The following is a 21005-nucleotide window of genomic DNA, read 5'->3' as shown; positions in this document are numbered from 1 at the left end:
GGGTATCAGCGTACTCAGGACAAATTGGACAACATCTTTTGGGGTCCAATTTCTCCTGTTACCCTTGGGAAAATACAAAACTGGGGGCTAAAAAATAAGTTTTGTGGGAAAAAAAATATTTTTTATTTTCACGGCTCTGCGTTGTAAACTGTAGTGAAACACTTGGGGGTTCAAAGTTTTCACAACACATCTAGATAAGTTCCTTGGGGGGTCTAATTTCCAATATGGGGTCACTTGTGGGGGTTTCTACTGTTTAGGTACATCAGGGGCTTTGCAAATGCAACGTGACGCCTGCAGACCAATCCATCTAAGTCTGCATTCCAAACGGCGCTCCTTCCCTTCCGAGCTCTGCCATGCGCCCAAACAGTGGTTTACCCCCACATATAGGGTATCAGCGTACACAGGACAAATTGGACAACAACTTTTGGGGTCCAATTTATCCTGTTACCCTTGTGAAAATACAAAACGGGGGGCTAAAAAATCATTTTTGTGAAAAAAAAAAAATTTTTTATTTTCACGGCTCTGCGTTATAAACTGTAGTGAAACACTTAGGGGTTCAAAGTTCTCACAACACATCTAGATAAGTTCCTTAGGGGGTCTACTTTCCAAAATGGTGTCACTTGTGGGGGGTTTCAATGTTTAGGCACATCAGGGGCTCTCCAAACCCAACATGGCGTCCCATCTTAATTCCAGTCAATTTTTCATTGAAAAGTCAAATGGCGCTCCTTCCCTTCCGAGCTCTGCCCTGCGCCCAAACAATGGTTTACACCCACATATGGGGTATCGTCGTACTCAGGACAAATTGCACAACAACTTTTGTGGTCTAATTTCTTCTCTTACCCTTGGGAAAATAAAAAAATGGGGGCGAAAAGATCATTTTTGTGAAAAAATATGATTTTTTATTTTTACGGCTCTGCATTATAAACTTCTGTGAAGCACTTGGTGGGTCAAAGTGCTCACCACACATCTAGATAAGTTCCTTAGGGGGTCTACTTTCCAAAATGGTGTCACTTGTGGGGGGGTTTCAATGTTTAGGCACATCAGGGGCTCTCCAAACGCAACATGGCGTCCCATCTCAATTCCAGTCAATTTTGCATTGAAAAGTCAAATGGCGCTCCTTTCCTTCCGAGCTCTGCCATGCGCCCAAACAGTGGTTTACCCCCACATATGGGGTATCAGCGTACTCAGGACAAATTGTACAACAACTTTTGGGGTCCATTTTCTCCTGTTACCCTTTGGTAAAATAAAACAAATTGGAGCGGAAATAAATTTTGTGTGAAAAAAAGTTAAATGTTCATTTTTATTTAAACCTTCCAAAAATTCCTGTGAAACACCTGAAGGGTTAATAAATTTCTTGAATGTGGTTTTGAGCACCTTGAGGGGTGCAGTTTTTAGAATGGTGTCACATTTGGGTATTTTCTGTCATATAGACCCCTAAAAATGACTTCAAATGAGATGTGGTCCCTAAAAAAAAATGGTGTTGTAAAAATGAGAAATTTCTGGTCAACTTTTAACCCTTGTAACTCCGTAACAAAAAAAAATTTGGTTCCAAAAGTGTGCGAATGTAAAGTAGACATGTGGGAAATGTTACTTATTAAGTATTTTGCGTGAGATGTCTGTGATGTCTGTGATTTAAGGGCATAAAAAAATCAAAGTTGGAAAATTGCGAAATTTTCAAAATTTTCGCCAAATATCCATTTTTTTCACAAATAAACTCAAGTTATATCGAAGAAATTTTACCACTATCATGAAGTACAATATGTCACGAGAAAACAGTGTCAGAATCGCCAAGATCTGTTGAAGCGTTCCAGAGTTATAACCTCATAAAGGGACAGTGGTCTGAATTGTAAAAATTGGCCTGGTCATTAATGTGCAAACCACCCTTGGGGGTGAAGGGGTTAATTTTGTAGAAAAAAAAAAGCAGATCATAGATATGGCACAAAACTAAAGTCATTTCAAATGGCAGCTTTCTGGCTTTAAGAAACACAAAGAAATCCAGAACAAAAAATGTGGTAGTCTGTAATGGTTACTTTTTTTAACCAAGCATTGGGGAAAAATTATGGAATCACTCAATTCTGAGGAAAAAATTATGGAATCACCCTCTAAATTTTCATACCCAAAAATAACATGTATCAAATTAGATCTACTCTTTAAGTCTGCATCTAAAAAGGAGTGATCACACCTTGGAGAGCTGTTGCACCAAGTGGACTGACATGAATCATGGCTCCAACACGAGAGATGTCAATTGAAACAAAGTAGAGGATTATCAAACTCTTAAAAGAAGGTAAGTTATCACGCAATGTTGCAAAAGATCAGTGTTGGTTGTTTACAGTCAGCTGTGTCTAAAATCTGGACCAAATACAAACATGGGAAGGTTGTTAAAGGCAAACATACTGGTAGACCAAGGAAGACATCAACGCGTCAAGACCGGAAACCTAAAGCAATATTATGTCTCCAAAGCAGGAAATGCACAACAAAACAAAAGAGGAACGAATGAGTGGAAACTGGAGTCAACGTCTGTGACCGAACTGTAAGAAACCACCTAAAGAAAATGGGATTTAAATACAGAAAATCTAAACGAAAGCCATCATTAACATCTAAACAGAAAAAAAACAAGGTTACAATGGGCTAAGGCTACTTTCACACTAGCGTCGGGAAAGACCCGTCGCTGTGCGTCGGGCCGACGTTCCCGACGCTAGCGTGGTCTCCGCCGCACAACGGGGGCAGCGGATGTATTTTTCCAACGCATCCGCTGCCCCATTGTGAGGTGCGGGGAAGTGCGGGGAGGTGGGGGCGGAGTTCCGGCCGCGCATGCGCGGCCGGAAAAAGCGGACCGTCGGGAGCAAAAAACGTTACATGTAACGTTTTTTTCTCCCGACGGTCCGCTACCACACGCCCAAGCGTCGCAAAACGGACGCGACGTTTGGCAATGCGTCGCAAATGCGTCGCTAATGTTAGTCTATGACGAAAAAACGTATCCAGCAAGAACTTTTGCTGGATGCGTATTTTCGGCAAAACGACGCATTTGCGACGTATTGCAGTTAACGCTAGTGTGAAAGTAGCCTAAGGAAAAGCAATCGTGAACTGCAGATGACTGGATGAAAGTCATTCAGTGATGAATGACGCGTCTGCATTGGGCAAGGTGATGATGCTGGAACTTTTGTCTGGTGCTGTTCCAATGAGTTTTATAAAGATGACTGCTTGAAGAGAACACGCAAATTTCCAGTCATTGATGATATGGGGCTGCATGTCAGGTAAAGGCACTGGTGAGATGGCTGTCATTACATCTTCAATAAATGTACAAGTTTATGTTCATGTTTTGGACACTTTTCTTATCCCATCAATTGAAAGGATGTTTGGGCATGATGAAATCATTTTTCAAGATGATATTGCATCCTGCCATAGAGCAAAGACCGTGCAAACATTCCTTGAAAAAATAGAATTAGTCTTACCGGTAATTCGGTTTCTAGGAACCTTCCACGACAGCAGTATCGGAGGTTGTCTCCCCGCCCTAATAGGGGACAGGAAACAAAGGTTAAATACCCCTCCCCTTCCTGCAACCACCAGTGTTTTTTCTGGACACAGTAGCATGAATAGTTACCACTTAAGTGCAGGAATCATCTAATAAATACATCAGATAGGGAGGGAAATTAGTGCTGTCGTGGAAGGTTCCAAGAAACCGAATTACCGGTAAGACATTCTATTTTCTCCAGTCACCTTCCACGACAGCAGTATCGGAGTAATACCAACCGCTAATTTCTTTAGGGAAGGACAACTGCTTGGAGAACGCGTCTGCCAAACGATAGGTCCCTATTGAAGTTGAGCCTGTAGTGTCTGGTGAATGTATGGACTGACGACCAGGCGGCGGCTCTGCATATCTGCTCCGATGATGCGTTTCCCCTCTCTGCCCAGGAAGTCGAGACTGAACAGGTAGAGTGGGCTTTAAGTGAAGCTGGAGGTGTACGCTTCTGTGATGAGTATGCAAGACTAATGGCATTTTTAATCCAATTAGCGATTGTGCTTTTGGCTGCTTTCTTGTCCTTATTTCGTCCTGACCACTGGATGAACAGGTTTTGGTCCAACCTCGAACTTTGTCTGTTGGAGGTAGAATAGGACCACTCTACGGATGTCCAGGGTGTGAAAGGCTTCTTCTTTTGGATTAGAAGGATTTGGACAGAATGAGGGTAATATGATGTCTTGATTTCTGTGGAAGTCCGAGACTACCTTAGGCATAAAGGAAGGGTCTAATTTGAGGATTATACTGTCCATGGTTATGGTCAGGAATGGCTCCTGGACTGATAAGGCCTGTAGTTCCCCTATGCGCCTGGCGGTAGTGATAGCTACCAGGAAGACGGTCTTAAGGGTCACAACTTTTAAGCTGGAGGCTGAAAGGGGTTCAAAGGGGTCACCGGTCAGACCTTTTAAAGACAAGGTTTAAGTCCCAAGGAGGGGTGTGGACGTGAAGTCTCGGACGGATTCTAGTTGCCGATGTTATGAATCTCTTGATCCATTGGTGGCTTGCTAGATCTTGGTCGAAGAAAGACCCAAGAGCTGACACCTGAACCTTTAAGATACTAGGTGAAAGCCCCAGTTCCAAGCCCTTCTGGAGGAATTGAAGGATCTGTGCAATATTTGGATTGAATGGATCCGGCCTATTCGGGAAACACCATGACGAAAATCTTTTCCAGACTTTGCCATAAATGGCGTTAGTTATTGGCTTCCTACTCTTTTGTAGGGTTTCGATTACTTCCCGTGAGAGACCTCTGGCCTTCAGGATCTCGGCCTCAATAGCCAGGCTGCTAGTTTTAGCTTGTGTAGGTCCAGATGGATCAGGGGACCTTGTTGAAGTAGGTCGCGTCTTTGGGGGAAGTAGAAATCGGGCCCTCTAGACACATACTTGTTAGTGCGCTGAACCAGCTTCTCCCTGGCCACCATGGGGCTATCAGAATCGTTGTAACTTGATCTATCCGGATCTTCTGTAATGTTCGGGGTAGCAAAGGGATTGGCGGGAAGGCATATGCCAGGGTAAACTCCCAGGGGTGGGAGAAAGCATCCAGTCCCTGCGCCTCGTTTGAGGAGGTCAGGGAGAAGAAGATGTTTGATTTTGTATTCCGGTTGTTGGCGAACAGGTCCACATCGGGAGTTCCCCACCTCTGGACTAAGGATAGGAATACATCCTGACTTAGAGACCATTCTCCTGGATGGAAGTCCCTCCTGCTGAGGTAATCCGCCTGGGAGTTGTCCAATCCCTTTATATGAACTGCAGAGATGGACAGAAGGTGATTCTCCGCCCAGGAAAAAAATCCTTCCAGCCGTTATCTTTAGGCTCGAATGTCCTGTGCCCCCTTGGTGCCGAAGATAGGCTACAGTGGTCATATTGTCGGACATCACCCATACATGATGACCTTGGATGAGGGCAGATGCGGCTCTTAGCGCCTCCTCCACTGCTTTTAATTCCCTCAGATTTGAGGAGCTGTGTCTTACATCTGGGGCCCACAGCCCCCAAAAGTGGGAGCCTTCGATCACAGCTCCCCAACCTCTCTGACTTGCGTCTGTCGTGAGTACTGAGAGGAGTCTGATCCCAGCTGACTCCCCGTTGTAGGTTTTGGGAGTTCAGCCACCATGAGAGGGAAGATCTCACGAGAGGGAAGGGGAATCTTCCTGGTTAGAGCCATCCGGTGACCTCTTGAATACGTCAGGATGTGAGACTGCAGAATTTTCGTATGGGCTTGGGCCCAGGAGACTGCCTGGATGCACGATGTCAATGAACCCAGGATTGACAGTCTCTTAGAGTCGGGTTTTTTTGGCTTCTGAACCTGGAGATCCTGTGGATAAGATCGATCCGACAGTCTTTGGGTAGAAAGGACATCCTTTTCTCCGAGTCCAGAATAACTCCTAGGAATTTCTTCCGTGGAGATGGTCGGAGATCTGATTTTGCCAAATTCGGGATCCACCCGAGTGACTTTAGGGTATTGAGGACCTTCGTCACATCCTGATTGAGACGCGAAGCGGATGGGGTGATGAGAAAGTCGTCCAAGTATGGAATGACACAGACCCCCAGTTGATGGATAAAGATTACCGCATCTGACATGATCTTGGTGAAGACTCGGGGAGCACGCGAGACTCCGAATGGAAGGACATTGAATTGGTAATGGCTGACTCGCTTGTTTTGGGAAATCGCGAACCTGAGGAACCTTCTGTGATCTGGATGTATTGGCACATGATAGTATGCGTCCCTCAGGTCCAGCGTCGCCATTACCCAGTCCTGACCAATCAGCGGGATTGCTGATTTGATTGATTCCATTTTGAATCTTCGGTACTTTATTACCTGATTTAGAGGTTTCAAGTTTATTATGATACGGTGTTTCCCTGAGGGTTTTTTCACCAGAAAAAGGTGGGAATAGTGACCTTCTCCTATTTCCTGATGTGGTACCTGGGAAATTACCTCTGCTTGAAGCAGGCTTAGAATATTTGACATCAGAGATTCTCGAAGTCCTGGAGACTGTAGAGAAGTGATTTTTAGATGGTGAGGGGGAGGACTCTCGAACTCCAATTTTAGGCCCTCCCGAATGGTACGCAGGACCCACTGATCCGTGGTGATCGTCTGCCACTGGGAGAGGAATCGCGAGAGTCGACCCCCGACCGGAGAGCAGTCATTGCTTCTCAGAGGTCTGCTGGGGTTGGGGGACCAGGATATTTCTGGTTTTCCCCCCTTTGGGGTAGCTCCACCGACCCGATTTGCCTTTGCCCTTGTAATTTTGTTGGGGAGCTTGGTCACGGGGAGAACGAAAAAAACGCTTTCTAGGGTTCTTTTGTTCCGGAAGGACTTTCTTCTTATCCGAAGCTTTGTCCAAGATTTCATCCAGGACAGGCCCAAATACATAATGAACCTGGAAGGGAATACCACAAAGCTTGGATTTTGAGGTAATATCCCCTCCCCAGGAATTAAGCCATAAAGCCCTCCTAGCCGAATTAGTGAGGACAGCTGATCTAGCGGCTACTCGTACAGATTCTGCGGAAGCGTCCGCGAGGAATCCAGTCGCCTTCTGAAGCAGAGGGAGGGAATTAAGAATCTCTTCCCTAGGAGTACCTTGTACAAGGTGATTTTCCAAGGTACGCAGCCAGAGAAACAAAGATCTGGCTACACATGTTGAAGCCACGTTAGATCTCAGCAAATTGGTTGAAGTGTCACAAGATTTCCTCAATAAGCTCTCAGTTTTCCGATCCATGGAATCTTTAAGCTGAGAGGAATCTTCAAAGGGTAGAGCCGTTTTTTTGGTTACCCTTGACACTTGCACATCCACTTTGGGCATTTCTAATAGGGAACAGTCTCCCTCAAGGGGAAAACGATTCTTAAACTCCGATGGGACGTTTAACCCCTTTTCCGGTAAGCCCCACTCATGGAGCATAAGACCTTCGATATTTTCGTGAATGGGGAATCCCTTCACTGATTTAGGTTTCAAGTCCCCAAACATGTCATCCTGTACAGAATGACCCTCTACCTCGTCTTCTACTCCCATGGTGCCCCATACCATGGACACTAACTCTTCCATATCCTCAGAGGAGAAGATATATTTTTTATTGTCAGATTTGGGAGCGGAAGTAGAACCTTCATTCTCCCAACTGTCGTCTGAACCCGAGTTATGTATCTCGCCCGAGTCAGAGTCGGAGACTACCGGGGCCATCTTCCTTTTCTTAGGAGGGGGAGGCTGCGGTGTTGGGGTTTGAGAAAAGGCCGCCATGGAGGACTGAACCTCCTGTCTAATGAGGGTTCTGATGCTGTCCATGAGTGAGGGCTGTTTACTACGCAGGACTTCGTCTGTGCATGGTTGGCAGAGCTTCTTTTTATACGTGGAGGGAAGCTTGGATGCACATGCAGCACACTTGCGGCTGGGCATTTTATCCTTCCTATGGCCAGGGACCTTGTCTCCCTAAAACGAGAGAGAAAGGTGGACTAAGTCACTTGAATTTTTTTAAATGGACAGCAAGGGACATCATCCCACTACTTACAGTAGGGGGGTGTACGCTGGGCTCCGCAGGAGCAGAGAGTAGGGGTTTGTCGCCATCCATATGGTCAGTGGTCCAGTCAAGAGGGTGACAGACAGAAGGTCTTACCTGAAGGCTTCCCCAGCCAGGAATAAATACTTATCGAGGCTCCCAGCGAATTTGGGGCTCCTCCTCCTCCTCGTTAGTGTCTGTGTGGGGGGTCTCAGAGACGCCCGTCATGGCTGCCGCTGGATGTCCTGGGCAGGGGACGCCAGCCGGCGCGCGTGGGAGCTTCAGCGTATGAAGCCGAAGAAACCGGAAGTTCAGGTACACGTCACTTCCGGTACGCGCGCGTCATCCACCAGCAGCAGCGTGGAGGAAGGAGGAAGCCGGGGAGCTGCAGGAGGACCCCGGCCCACCGCACCGCCCTGCTTTGCCTCCCGAAAAAGGCACGGGTAGGGCGGGTGGAGGTCCCAAGTCACGCGGTAGACGGGAGCAATCCAAGGAGGAGGAGAGGGGAGCTCCCGACCTCAACTGCCCGGCTTCAGGTAACAGTGCTCCCGATCGCCGGCCACGGCAACACTATCAGAGAACCTCTTCATGCCCCATAGGGGACAGGAAAAACACTGGTGGTTGCAGGAAGGGGAGGGGTATTTAACCTCTTTGTTTCCTGTCCCCTAGTAGGGCGGGGAGACAACCTCCGATACTGCTGTCGTGGAAGGTGACTGGAGAAAAGACACATAAGGTCAATGTCATGGCCTGCAAATAGTCCGGATCTCAATCCAATTGAAAATCTTTGGTGGAAGTTGAAGAAAATGGTCCATGACAAGGCTCTAACCTGCAAAGCTGATCTGGCAACAGCAATCAGAGAAAGTTGGAGCCAGATTGATGAAGAGTACTGTTTGACACTTAAGTCCATGCCACAGAGACTGCAAGCTGTTATAAAAGCCAGAGGTGGTGCAACAAAATACTAGTGTGTGTTTTTTGTTTGTTTGTTTTTCATGATTCCATAATTTTTTCCCTCTACTTGTTCTAAAAAAGTAACCGTTATTGACTACCACATCTTTTGTTCTTGATTTCTTTTAGTGTTTCTTAAAGCCAGAAAGTTGCCATTTGAGATGACTTTAGTTTTCCAGTCATCCAGTACAAAAATACTACCCTCATCCACAAAGCACTCCATGGCTCAGCACCACCCTACATCTCCTCTCTGGTCTCAGTCTACCACCCTACCCGTGCCCTCCGCTCCACTAATGACCTCAGGTTAGCATCCTCAATAATCAGAACCTCCCACTCCCGTCTCCAAGACTTTACACGTGCTGCGCCGATTCTTTGGACTGCACTACCTAGGTTAATACGATTAATCCCCACAGTGCCCTAAAAACTCATTTGTTCAGACTGGCCTACCGCCTCAATACATTAACCTAACTATCCCTGTGTGGCCTAATAAAAAAAAAAAAAAAAAAGCCGGATTACTCACCGGTAATGCTCTTTTAGTGAGTCCACGACAGCACCCCACTGGAGAGAGGGATCCGCCCCGCAGGAACAGGAAACCTATTGAGAAATAAAAGGGGGCGGTCCGCCTCTCCTCAGTTTTGATTTCAGAGTACCCGGAGGACCGCCAGTGTTAGGCAAATATCATTTATTTCATTCTTTAAACTTATTTGCTAATGATTAAAAAGATTTTACTCAAATAATATGTATTATATTAATCTAGGGAGGGATGTAAGAGGGTGCTGTCGTGGACTCACTAAAAGAGCATTACCGGTGAGTAATCCGGCTTTTTACTCTTCGCCACGACAGCACCCCACTGGAGATCTTTCAGAGACCATCACCTAGGGAGGGGACCACCGTGCTGAGGACAGTCCTGCCAAAGTCTAGGTCAGAAGTTGACGATAGGTCTAGCCTATAGTGGTTATAGAATGTAGAAGGATTTGACCAAGTTGCCGCCTTACATATAGTTTCAATCGGGACGTCTCCCCTCTCTGCCCAGGAGGATGCCATCGCTCTGGTAGAGTGTGCCGTTATGCCTTCCGGAGGATTTTCTTTCCTTGCGGAGTAAGCCAGTCTGATAGACTCTCTGATCCACCGGGATAAGGTGCTTTTTGTTACTCCATGACCCTTCTTGACACCCTGGAAGGAAATAAACAGAGCCCTACTCTGTCGCCAGCTGCTGGTCTTTTCAATGTATTTTAACACTGCTCTTTTAACGTCTAGAGTATGATATTTTTGTTCTTCAGGAGTGGATGGATTACTGAAGAAAGTGGGCAAGATTATTTCTTGTGACCTGTGGAATTTTTTCGCTACTTTGGGAAGGTAGGAAGGGTCTGGTTTAAGAATTAACTTATCCTGAAAGGTTAACAAAAAAGGTGGATCTATAGAGAGTGCTTGGATGTCACCGATTCTCCTAGCTGAAGTCAGTGCTACCAAGAGGGCCGTTTTTAGTGATAGACATTTAATTGGTATTGAGTCTATTGGCTCGAATGGAGAGTCTGTTAGGGCTTGTAAGACTAAATTTAAATCCCAGGGTGGAATCCTAGGTATGTTAACTGGATTCATTCTTTCGCAGGCCGTAATAAATCTGGATACCCATCTATCCCCCGCGACGTTATGGCCATAGAGGGCTCCTAGTGCTGAAACATGAACCTTTAAGGTGTTTACAGTTAGACCTAGTTCTCTCCCTTTTTGAAGAAACTCCAGGAAAGAATGTATCGGAATCTCTGATGTGTTGGTAGATGTATGGAATTGAAAAATTTTTTTCCATACTCTCGTATAGATTTTTGTGGTGGAGGGTTTTCTACTATGGAGAAGCGTATCAATTAAACCCCCCGAGAATCCTCTCGATCTTAGCATCTGCCTCTCAAGTTCCAGGCCGTCAGGTGGAGATTGTCCACCTGAGGGTGGAAAAACGGACCCTGGAAGAGAAGGTTGGGCGTTGAGGGGAGGACCCAAGGATCTGAGACCGACATGGTCTGTAGCCATGAGAACCATGGTCTCTTGGGCCAGAATGGAGCTATCAGTACAATTCTCACCCCGTCTTCTCTGATTTTGCGTATAACTTGAGGTAGCAATATGATCGGAGGAAACGCGTACGCTAGACTGAACTGCCAAGGGGCTTGGAGAGCGTCCAGAATGTCCGGATGATCCGCTGGAGATAGAGAAGCAAATCTCCGGACTTTTCTGTTTTTCCTTGTGGCGAAGAGATCTATCTGAGGACGGCCCCAAAGAGATATTATGTCCAGAAATATTTGCTGGTTTAGACACCACTCTCCTTGTCTCAGGGTGTGTCGACTTAAAAAGTCCGCCTGCTGATTGTTTGCTCCTCTTATGTGCAGCGCAGTAAGGGATGTTAGGTGACTTTCTGCTAGATTTAAGATTTCTGTAGCAGAAGACATCAGTCTCTGATCGCGTACCTCCTTGCCGGTTTAGATACGCCACCGTGGTGGTGTTGTCGGATAGGACTCTGACGTCTTTCCCCCGAAGCTGTGGGAGGAAATGATATAAGGCGTATTTTACAGCATTCAGTTCTTTAAGGTTAGAGGAGCTGCCGCTTTCCTCCATGCTCCCTGGCAATAATTATTCCCCATATGAGCGCCCCATCCATGAGGACTGGCGTCAGTGGTTATGGTATGAGATGGCGTTATTACCCATGGAACCCCACTCATCAAATGGTTTGAGTCTAGCCACCATTCTAAGGAAGTTAAAACCTCCTGAGATAAGGTTATCTTTGCATTTAGGCGCCCAAATAACCGTCTATCCTCTTGTAAAACTTGATGTTGTAGTGTTCGAGTATGGTGTTGAGCCCATGTCACTGCTGGTATACAAGAGATAAGAGACCCTAATAACGACATAGCTTGTCTTAGGGATATACGCGGATTATTTATTGCAGCTAGGACTTTGTGTCTGATCAGTAGAACCTTTACCTGCGGCAGAAGACACTTTTGAGATATGGAGTCTAACTGGAACCCCAAGAACGCCTGACGGGAAAGCGGAGTGAGTCTGGATTTGTCGGTATTGATTATCCAGCCCAGGTCCTGTAGAGAGGAAATTGCGTGAGCTAAACGATCAGTACATTGAGTAACTGAATTTCCTATTACCAGAAAGTCATCCAGATAGGGCACAATCAAAGTCTCCTTCTGGCGTAGGTATGCCATCACCTCTAGCATTATCTTGGTGAAGATCCTCGGCGCTGTTGAGAGGCCAAAGGGTAAGGCCGCATACTGGAAGTGACGAACCTCGTTGTTGATTTTTACCGCCACTCTGAGGAATTTTTGGTATCTGTCATGAATGGGGAGATGATAGTAAGCATCCTTTAGATCAATGCCCCCCCATCATACAGTTTGGGAAGAGGAGCTTTATGGTGGACCTAATGGATTCCATTTTAAATGTATAGTTTTCAATGAATGAATTGAGTTTTTTAAGGTTTATGATTGTCCTGAAAGAACCGTCGGGCTTAGAAATTAGGAATAGGGGAGAGTAGAATCCCCTACCCTCCTGTCCCACCGGCACTTGGACTAGGACCCGTTTTGATATTAGGGTTCGAATTTCAAGCTCTAGAGCCTGTTGCTGTATAGGCGAGCTGAGAGATGTTATAATATAAGACTCGTGGGGAACACGAGAGAATTTTAGTTTAATTCCATCTCGGATGATATTTAAAACCCACGAGCTAGATGTTATTTTCTCCCATTGAGTGGAAAAAAACTTAAGTCTGCCCCCAACTGGCATATCCTCAGTATTTGTTGTCTTTTGGGGGGTTGGGTCTTCTAAACATGGTACCTCTCTGCTTGTCGTCCTTAGGGGTCCATGTTGTAGACCTATCCGTTTGTCTCCTTTTGCCAAACGGCCTCCTCTTAAAGGCTCTCCTGTAAAAGGGAATAGAGGATTCAGGAAAAGCTTTCTTCCTGTCCTTTGCCTTTTTGAGTATCTCGTCTAAGGTTTTACCAAAGAGGTACTCACCCTCACATGGGATTGCGCATATTTTGGATTTAGATTGCGCGTCCCCTTTCCAACTTTTCATCCATAGAGCTCTTCTTGCGTTATTCACAAGGCCCGCAGATCTTGCTGCTAAACGGAGTGAGTCGGCGGAGGCGTCTGCCATAAAGGCCGCTGCTCCTCGTATTAAAGGGATGGCTGCTCGTAGTTTTTCTCTTGAGCTTTTGTTTTCAATTTGCTGGTCTAATTGATCAATCCAGATGATCATTGACCGGGCCGCGCAAGTGCTGGCTACTGCAGGTTTGAATATTCCTGTAGCCGCTTCCCAAGAACGTTTAAGGGATGATTCAGCCTTACGATCCAAAGGATCGACTAGTAGTCCTGCATCCTCCACAGGTAGAGTGGATTGCTTAGAGGTGGAAGCTACAGCAGCGTCGACCTTAGGGACTTTGGTCCATGTAAGAAGCTCCTCGTCACTGAACGGATATTTACGTTTTGACGCTGAGGGTAGAAAGCTTCTCTGATCCTGCTTCTCCAACTCTCTTTTAATTAATGTTTTCACTGCTGGTATAACTGGAAAACATCTCCTCTTTCTGTCTGCCAAACCCGCGAACATTATGTCCTGCGCGGTTTGCGCACCCTTAGACTCTTCACACCCCATGGTATTTCGAATAGATTTTACCAAGTTGTCCACACTAAGGGAAAACATGAGCGTCCCTCAATCTCTGATGAGGATGATGATGCTGGACATGATGACAGGGAGGCGTCTGACAGTACAGGTTGGTCACTGTCGGAGTCTGACACAAGTGTCGGTGTTTTAGACTTGGCACTACGCGGTTTGTCCTGGGTCATATTTTTTAGTTCCTCTCTAATAATGGCCCGTAGGTCCGTAATGGACACTGCTGCTCCCTGTGTTGTTTCCTTAAAGCAGTCTTTGCAAAGCTTTTTGGGGTATGAGTCAGGAAGGGGCTGGTTACACAAGGCACATTCCCTGTGCTTCGTTTTTTGTCGTTTTTTGCCCTAAGCGTATAAGTAGAGAAAGGGAAAAGAGAGAGAAATAGGGAGACAACGTCAGCTTAATAGGCAGAGTTCACGACTCACCCAGTGAAGCAAATAATACCGGATCAGAAGGCCGAGATCCTGTTCTGGAACCGTCACTTTTACGAGCGGTGTCCGAGGATCCTCTGGCGTGATCTTTGGCGGGGGGTACTGGATCTCCAGCTGTGGGGTCCATGGCACCTGGGGATGACATCTCTGCATCGCCGTTCCAATGTTAGTGAGCGATTTAAATAGTGCGCCAAATTTTTTTTTTTTTTCGCGCATGCGCAGATCGGCGCCGGCTCCCCCGCCTTGGATCCGGCCTGGGCGCCCCGGAAGTCCATGATTCACTTCCGGGGTAGCCTGTATTGCGGCGGTCGGCACATGTGCGGCCCGGGATTCAGCGCCGGGCCGCAATGGAGGATCACCTTACCCCTCCTGGTCGTACTGCCACACCGCACGCTGGGAAGGACGCCGGTCGGCCCTCCCCGGACCCGGCCATCTGCCCGCTCCATCAGACGAGGAGGGAGCCGTCTAACGGAACTCCCCCGACGCTGCTTCTGAGCCGCAGCCCCTGCCGTTCTCTCGGATACCGCGCAGGCGGCATGCTAGCCCAGGTATGTTTCTCATGACGAAGTCCTGTCGTTCCCGCAGGAACAGGAAACCTAAACTGAGGAGGAGAGGCGGACCGCCCCCTTTTATTTCTCAATAGGTTTCCTGTTCCTGCGGGGCGGATCCCTCTCTCCAGTGGGGTGCTGTCGTGGCGAACAGTAAAAAAAACATAATCAGGTTCCTCGCATCATGTTCTCATACACTTTATGCAGTTAATAGCACTCTGTGTCTGTACTGCTACATACTTAGGCTGTTAACTGGTTCATGCAGCTTTACATGAACACCCGAGCTTTACACTATGGCTGGTCCAAATAACTAAAGCAATTGTTACCATCCACCTCTCGTGTCTCCCCTTTTCCTCATAGTTTGTAAGCTTGCGAGCAGGGCCCTCATTCCTCCTGGTATCTGTTTTGAACTGTGATTTCTGTTATGCTGTAATGTCTATTGTCTGTACAAGTCCCCTCTATAAGTTGTAAAGCGCTGCGGAATATGTTGGCGCTATATACATAAAAATTATTATTATTATATATTATTATTAGTTTTGTGCCATGTCTGTGATCTGCTTTTTTTCTACAAAATTAAACAAAAGAATGAACATCCTCCAAGGCCTGTTATTCCATAATTTTTGCCAGAGGTAGTACAGAATGCAGTAGTGCTGTGCCCAGTTAGCCCTCCTGTGGATGGGAGAGCCATCTGACATGGCCATCAGCCAAACGTTTATCCGAAGCATCATCCAGACGACAGATATCTAACAAAGGTATTTTACTGGGATTTTCTGTGATATACTAACCCTATGTAGCAAGTAGTTGTAAAGTGTGAAATAAATGGATACACGTTTCTTTCACCTTCTCCATTATGTTGGTCAGTGAAAATTTGACCACACTAACCAAATGTCATCCAGGTGCTGTACAGTATTTTTCACAGACCCATAAACATGAACGGGCCTTGCTATTCTCAAAGGCAAATTGTGCATACTGTGATTTTTTCCATCAGACAACTCTGACATGTGCACAGATCCATAGAATAACATGGTACAAGTGCTATCCGTCAAAACCACAGATATCATGCGTCCGATTTAAACATTCATGTGCACCAGCCCTCAAGTCGTAAACTCCACAAATCTTTATGGAAGAGTGGCAAAAAAGCAATTTTTTAAAAAATATTAATATGTTATATTTGCTAATATTATTACTACTACACCTACTATGTTTTGGGATAGTATCTTGGAGATGGGAATAGCCCTTTAAATTTTTCTATCTTCCCAATTGTGAGAGTCTGAATATATCAGACTGCACTCGGGTGACATCTGAGCGCAGTTCAATGTTTTGCAAGCACCCATAGACTTGTATGGGTGCAGGCCGTCCAACATACGCTGCCAATTGCAGCATGCAGTTGGCACTGCCACATAGTATAACACTGGAGCGAGTGCAATCCGATGAAACATCAGATAGCACTCGTCCGCAGTTGTACGCTGGCTACTCAGCAGTGTGAGCGAGCCCCTACACTTCATGCTTTGTGGTGACATCACATAAAATCCCAATAAAATAAAATAAGTTTGTGGCGTAACATGAAAAATGTGAAAGTGTTCATGGGTGCGAAACCTTACTGCCGATCCAGTGGCGATTAAGAAATGGCATCATCGTCTCGTCTGGTTCCTGTTGGAACTTAAAACTATCACAGCACCGCCTCTGACTTTTATCCTGAAGTTGGATTACAAGTGCGATCTTCAAGTAGGACTATTAGCAGTGTAAGGACCGGGTGACATCTCCGTTAGTGATGGGCACCACTACGCAGCCAGCAGCCGTTCTGTAGCACAGTGTAGCATTTTCAGTAGACTTGCTATGTTTCCGCGCCCATTCATGCACAGCTGCCTTTCACAAGTAGATTTCCATAACTCACATACATAGCTGTGCAGAAGTGGCTGTGCATGATCGAGCATCAAGTCCTGCTAGCGTCTGTTCTCCATTATCCACCCGTCCCACGTGTAACAGATGTCAGACCCCTGTGCCTGATCAACTGACACAGCCGTGTAGTCTCCACTAGGCAGGTCACAATGGCTGATGGTGAAGGACACTACATGTGCCAGCATAACTCACGCTGCCCACTGTTCATAGCAGGTATAGGGATCAACCAATTATTGCAATCAGTGTGCCGGGCATCTATAGGACAGGTGTGTGGGGCACGGTCGTCAGTGTGCCGGGCATCTATAGGACAGGTGTGTGGGGCACGGTCGTCAGTGTGCCGGGCATCTATAGGACAGGTGTGTGGGGCACGGTCAGTGTGCCGGGCATCTATAGGACAGGTGTGTGGGGCACGGTCAGTGTGCCGGGCATCTATAGGACAGGTGTGTGGGGCACGGTCAGTGAGCCGGGCATCTATAGGACAGGTGTGTGGGGCACGGTCAGTGAGCCGGGCATCTATAGGACAGGTGTGTGGGGCACGGTCAGTGTGCCGGGCATCTATAGGACAGGTGTGTGGGGCACGGTCAGTGTGACGGGCATCTATAGGACAGGTGTGTGGGGCACGGTCAGTGTGCCGGGCATCTATAGGACAGGTGTGTGGGGCACGGTCAGTGAGCCGGGCATCTATAGGACAGGTGTGTGGGGCACGGTCAGTGTGCCGGGCATCTATAGGACAGGTGTGTGGGGCACGGTCAGTGTGCCGGGCATCTATAGGACAGGTGTGTGGGGCACGGTCAGTGTGCCGGGCATCTATAGGACAGGTGTGTGGGGCACGGTCAGTGTGCCGGGCATCTATAGGACAGGTGTGTGGGGCACGGTCAGTGAGCCGGGCATCTATAGGACAGGTGTGTGGGGCACGGTCAGTGAGCCGGGCATCTATAGGACAGGTGTGTGGGGCACGGTCAGTGTGCCGGGCATCTATAGGACAGGTGTGTGGGGCACGGTCAGTGTGCCGGGCATCTATAGGACAGGTGTGTGGGGCACTGTCAGTGTGCCGGGCATCTATAGGACAGGTGTGTGGGGCACGGTCAGTGTGCCGGGCATCTATAGGACAGGTGTGTGGGGCACGGTCAGTGTGCCGGGCATCTATAGGACAGGTGTGTGGGGCACGGTCAGTGAGCCGGGCATCTATAGGACAGGTGTGTGGGGCACGGTCAGTGAGCCGGGCATCTATAGGACAGGTGTGTGGGGCACGGTCAGTGTGACGGGCATCTATAGGACAGGTGTGTGGGGCACGGTCAGTGTGCCGGGCATCTATAGGACAGGTGTGTGGGGCACGGTCAGTGTGCCGGGCATCTATAGGACAGGTGTGTGGGGCACGGTCAGTGTGCCGGGCATCTATAGGACAGGTGTGTGGGGCACGGTCAGTGTGCCGGGCATCTATAGGACAGGTGTGTGGGGCACGGTCAGTGTGCCGGGCATCTATAGGACAGGTGTGTGGGGCACGGTCAGTGTGACGGGCATCTATAGGACAGGTGTGTGGGCACGGTCAGTGTGACGGGCATCTATAGGACAGGTGTGTGGGCACGGTCAGTGTGACGGGCATCTATAGGACAGGTGTGTGGGCACGGTCAGTGTGCCGGGCATCTATAGGACAGGTGTGTGGGGCACGGTCAGTGAGCCGGGCATCTATAGGACAGGTGTGTGGGGCACGGTCAGTGAGCCGGGCATCTATAGGACAGGTGTGTGGGGCACGGTCAGTGTGACGGGCATCTATAGGACAGGTGTGTGGGACCGGTCAGTGTGCCGGGCATCTATAGGACAGGTGTGTGGGCACGGTCAGTGTGCCGGGCATCTATAGGACAGGTGTGTGGGGCACGGTCAGTGTGCCGGGCATCTATAGGACAGGTGTGTGGGGCACGGTCAGTGTGCCGGGCATCTATAGGACAGGTGTGTGGGGCACGGTCAGTGTGCCGGGCATCTATAGGACAGGTGTGTGGGGCACTGTCAGTGTGCCGGGCATCTATAGGACAGGTGTGTGGGGCACGGTCAGTGAGCCGGGCATCTATAGGACAGGTGTGTGGGGCACGGTCAGTGAGCCGGGCATCTATAGGACAGGTGTGTGGGGCACGGTCAGTGTGCCGGGCATCTATAGGACAGGTGTGTGGGGCACGGTCAGTGTGCCGGGCATCTATAGGACAGGTGTGTGGGGCACGGTCAGTGTGCCGGGCATCTATAGGACAGGTGTGTGGGGCACGGTCAGTGTGCCGGGCATCTATAGGACAGGTGTGTGGGGCACGGTCAGTGTGCCGGGCATCTATAGGACAGGTGTGTGGGGCACGGTCAGTGTGCCGGGCATCTATAGGACAGGTGTGTGGGGCACGGTCAGTGTGCCGGGCATCTATAGGACAGGTGTGTGGGGCACGGTCAGTGTGCCGGGCATCTATAGGACAGGTGTGTGGGCACGGTCAGTGTGACGGGCATCTATAGGACAGGTGTGTGGGGCACGGTCAGTGTGACGGGCATCTATAGGACAGGTGTGTGGGCACGGTCAGTGTGCCGGGCATCTATAGGACAGGTGTGTGGGGCACGGTCAGTGTGCCGGGCATCTATAGGACAGGTGTGTGGGCACGGTCAGTGTGACGGGCATCTATAGGACAGGTGTGTGGGCACGGTCAGTGTGCCGGGCACCTATAGGACAGGTGTGAGGTCAGTGCCCACTGGTAACCATTTGTGTTCCTGAAGTTTGCAGGAAAAATATAGAATATCAGGCAAACCATGAAAGTGAGGTGAATGCAGGGACGAGACCTCAGTGAGGCTTCCCTGGGACACAGCTAATGGTAAGGTGTGAGCGGCTCAGGGCAGCAGGGTGGGCAGGAGAGTGGGCAGGAGAGTGGGCAGCAGGGTGGGCAGCCTCAGTACCCTGCACACACAGACAGGAGCGCTGTACGCCCGCAGCACATAGCCCCATATCCGCACTACTCGGAGAGGCGAAGCTGCAGGTATTACACTGACATCACAAGTCTCCGGAGCAGCTCAGCACGAACCTGTTGTGTGTGACCGTGGATGATAAAGTTTGTATCCCGGGTGTGAAGCAGCGGTGCCCAGCTGAGGAGCAGCTCTCTGTATCCCCGGCTTCTTCTTCTCTCGGCCGCCAGGGGAAACAACATGGCGAGCGTCAGCAGCCCGTCACGTCTCTAGCGATGGGCGGGAACTACAGCTGGGAGCGGCAGATAGCGCAGCCAATGAGAATTCGCGCCGCACACGTGATCGCTGTTGACAGTAGTGTGGTGTCAGCAGCCAGTGAGGGTGGGGAGGGTCATGTGGCCGGCTCAGTCCCTGTCACGTGTCTCCTCAGGGCTAGGTGTTACTGACAGACTAATCTGACCATTAGCCGGGCGGCTCCGTGCTGAGCGGACTGTCCTCCTCCCATGTTATTATCACAGGAGCAGTGCCGGTACAGGCTCATGTACTGAGCCACTGACAACAAGGGAAAAGAAGATACCAAATGCCACAATGTAAGGTCAGGTTCACACTGGCATTTAGCCCCTTAGGCTACTTTCACGCTAGCGTCGTTTGGCCTCCGTCGCAATGCGTCGTTTTGGAGAAAAAACGCATCCTGCAGTACCATGTACACCTATGGAAAACCAAATCCGCTGTGCCCATGGTGCGGAAAATACCGCGCGGAAACGCTGCGTTGTATTTTCCGCAGCATGTCAATTCTTTGTGCGGATTCCGCAGCGTTTTACACCTGTTCCTCAACAGGAATCCGCAGGTGAAATCCGCACAAAAAAACGCTGGAAATCTGCGGTAAATCCGCAGGTAAAACGCAATGCATTTTACCTGCGGATTTTTCAAAAATGGTGCAGAAAAATCTCACACGAATCTGCAACGTGGGCACATAGCCTTAGGGTTAGGGATGGAATTAGGGCTAGGGTTGGAAATAGGGTTAAGATTAGGCTTGTGGTTAGGGTTAGGGGTGTGTCAGGGTTAGGGTTGTGATTAGGGTTATGGCTAGAGTTAGGGTTAGGGGTGTGCTGGGGTTAGTGTTGGAGTTAGAATTGAGGGGTTTCCACTGTTTAGGCAGATCAGGGGTCTCCAAACGCAACATGGCGCCACCATTAATTCCAGCCAATCTTGCGTTCAAAAAGTCAAATTCCCTTCCGAGCCCTGACATGCACCCAAACAGTGGTTTACCCCCACATATGGGGTACCAGCATACTCAGGACAAACTGGGCAACAACTATTGGGGTCCAATTTCTCCTGTTACCCTTGCGAAAATAAAAAATTGCTTGCTAAAGCATAATTTTTGAGGAAAGAAAAATGATTTTTTATTTTCTGCGTTATAAACTTCTGTGAAGCACTTGGGGGTTCAAAGTGCTCACCACACATCTGGATAAGTTCCTTGGGGTACCAGCATACTCAGGACAAAAAGGGCAACAAATATTGGTGTCCACTTCTCCTGTTACCCTTGTGAAAATAAAAAATTACTTACTAAAACATAATTTTTGAGGAAAGAAAAATGATTTTTTATTTTCA

At 48.4% G+C, this 21005-nt stretch overlaps 1 protein-coding gene across 1 annotated transcript in view; it reads right to left on the bottom strand.

Annotated features, from left to right (window-relative positions):
• The window catches only part of RAB9A (RAB9A, member RAS oncogene family), a 43054-nt gene extending 23399 nt beyond the window's left edge, over positions 1–19655 (bottom strand). The window contains exon 1 of the mRNA XM_077296730.1: positions 19514–19655. The gene's annotated coding sequence lies outside the window, so the exon portion shown is untranslated. The remainder of the gene's footprint in view (positions 1–19513) is intronic.
• Between the last annotated feature and the right edge of the window lie 1350 nt (positions 19656–21005).

Source organism: Ranitomeya variabilis, chromosome 3, assembly GCF_051348905.1.
Source record: "Ranitomeya variabilis isolate aRanVar5 chromosome 3, aRanVar5.hap1, whole genome shotgun sequence".
Taxonomy (NCBI): Eukaryota; Metazoa; Chordata; class Amphibia; order Anura; family Dendrobatidae; genus Ranitomeya; species Ranitomeya variabilis.
Note: the sequence above shows the minus strand (reverse complement) of the source record. Positions and strands in the feature narration are given on the sequence as shown.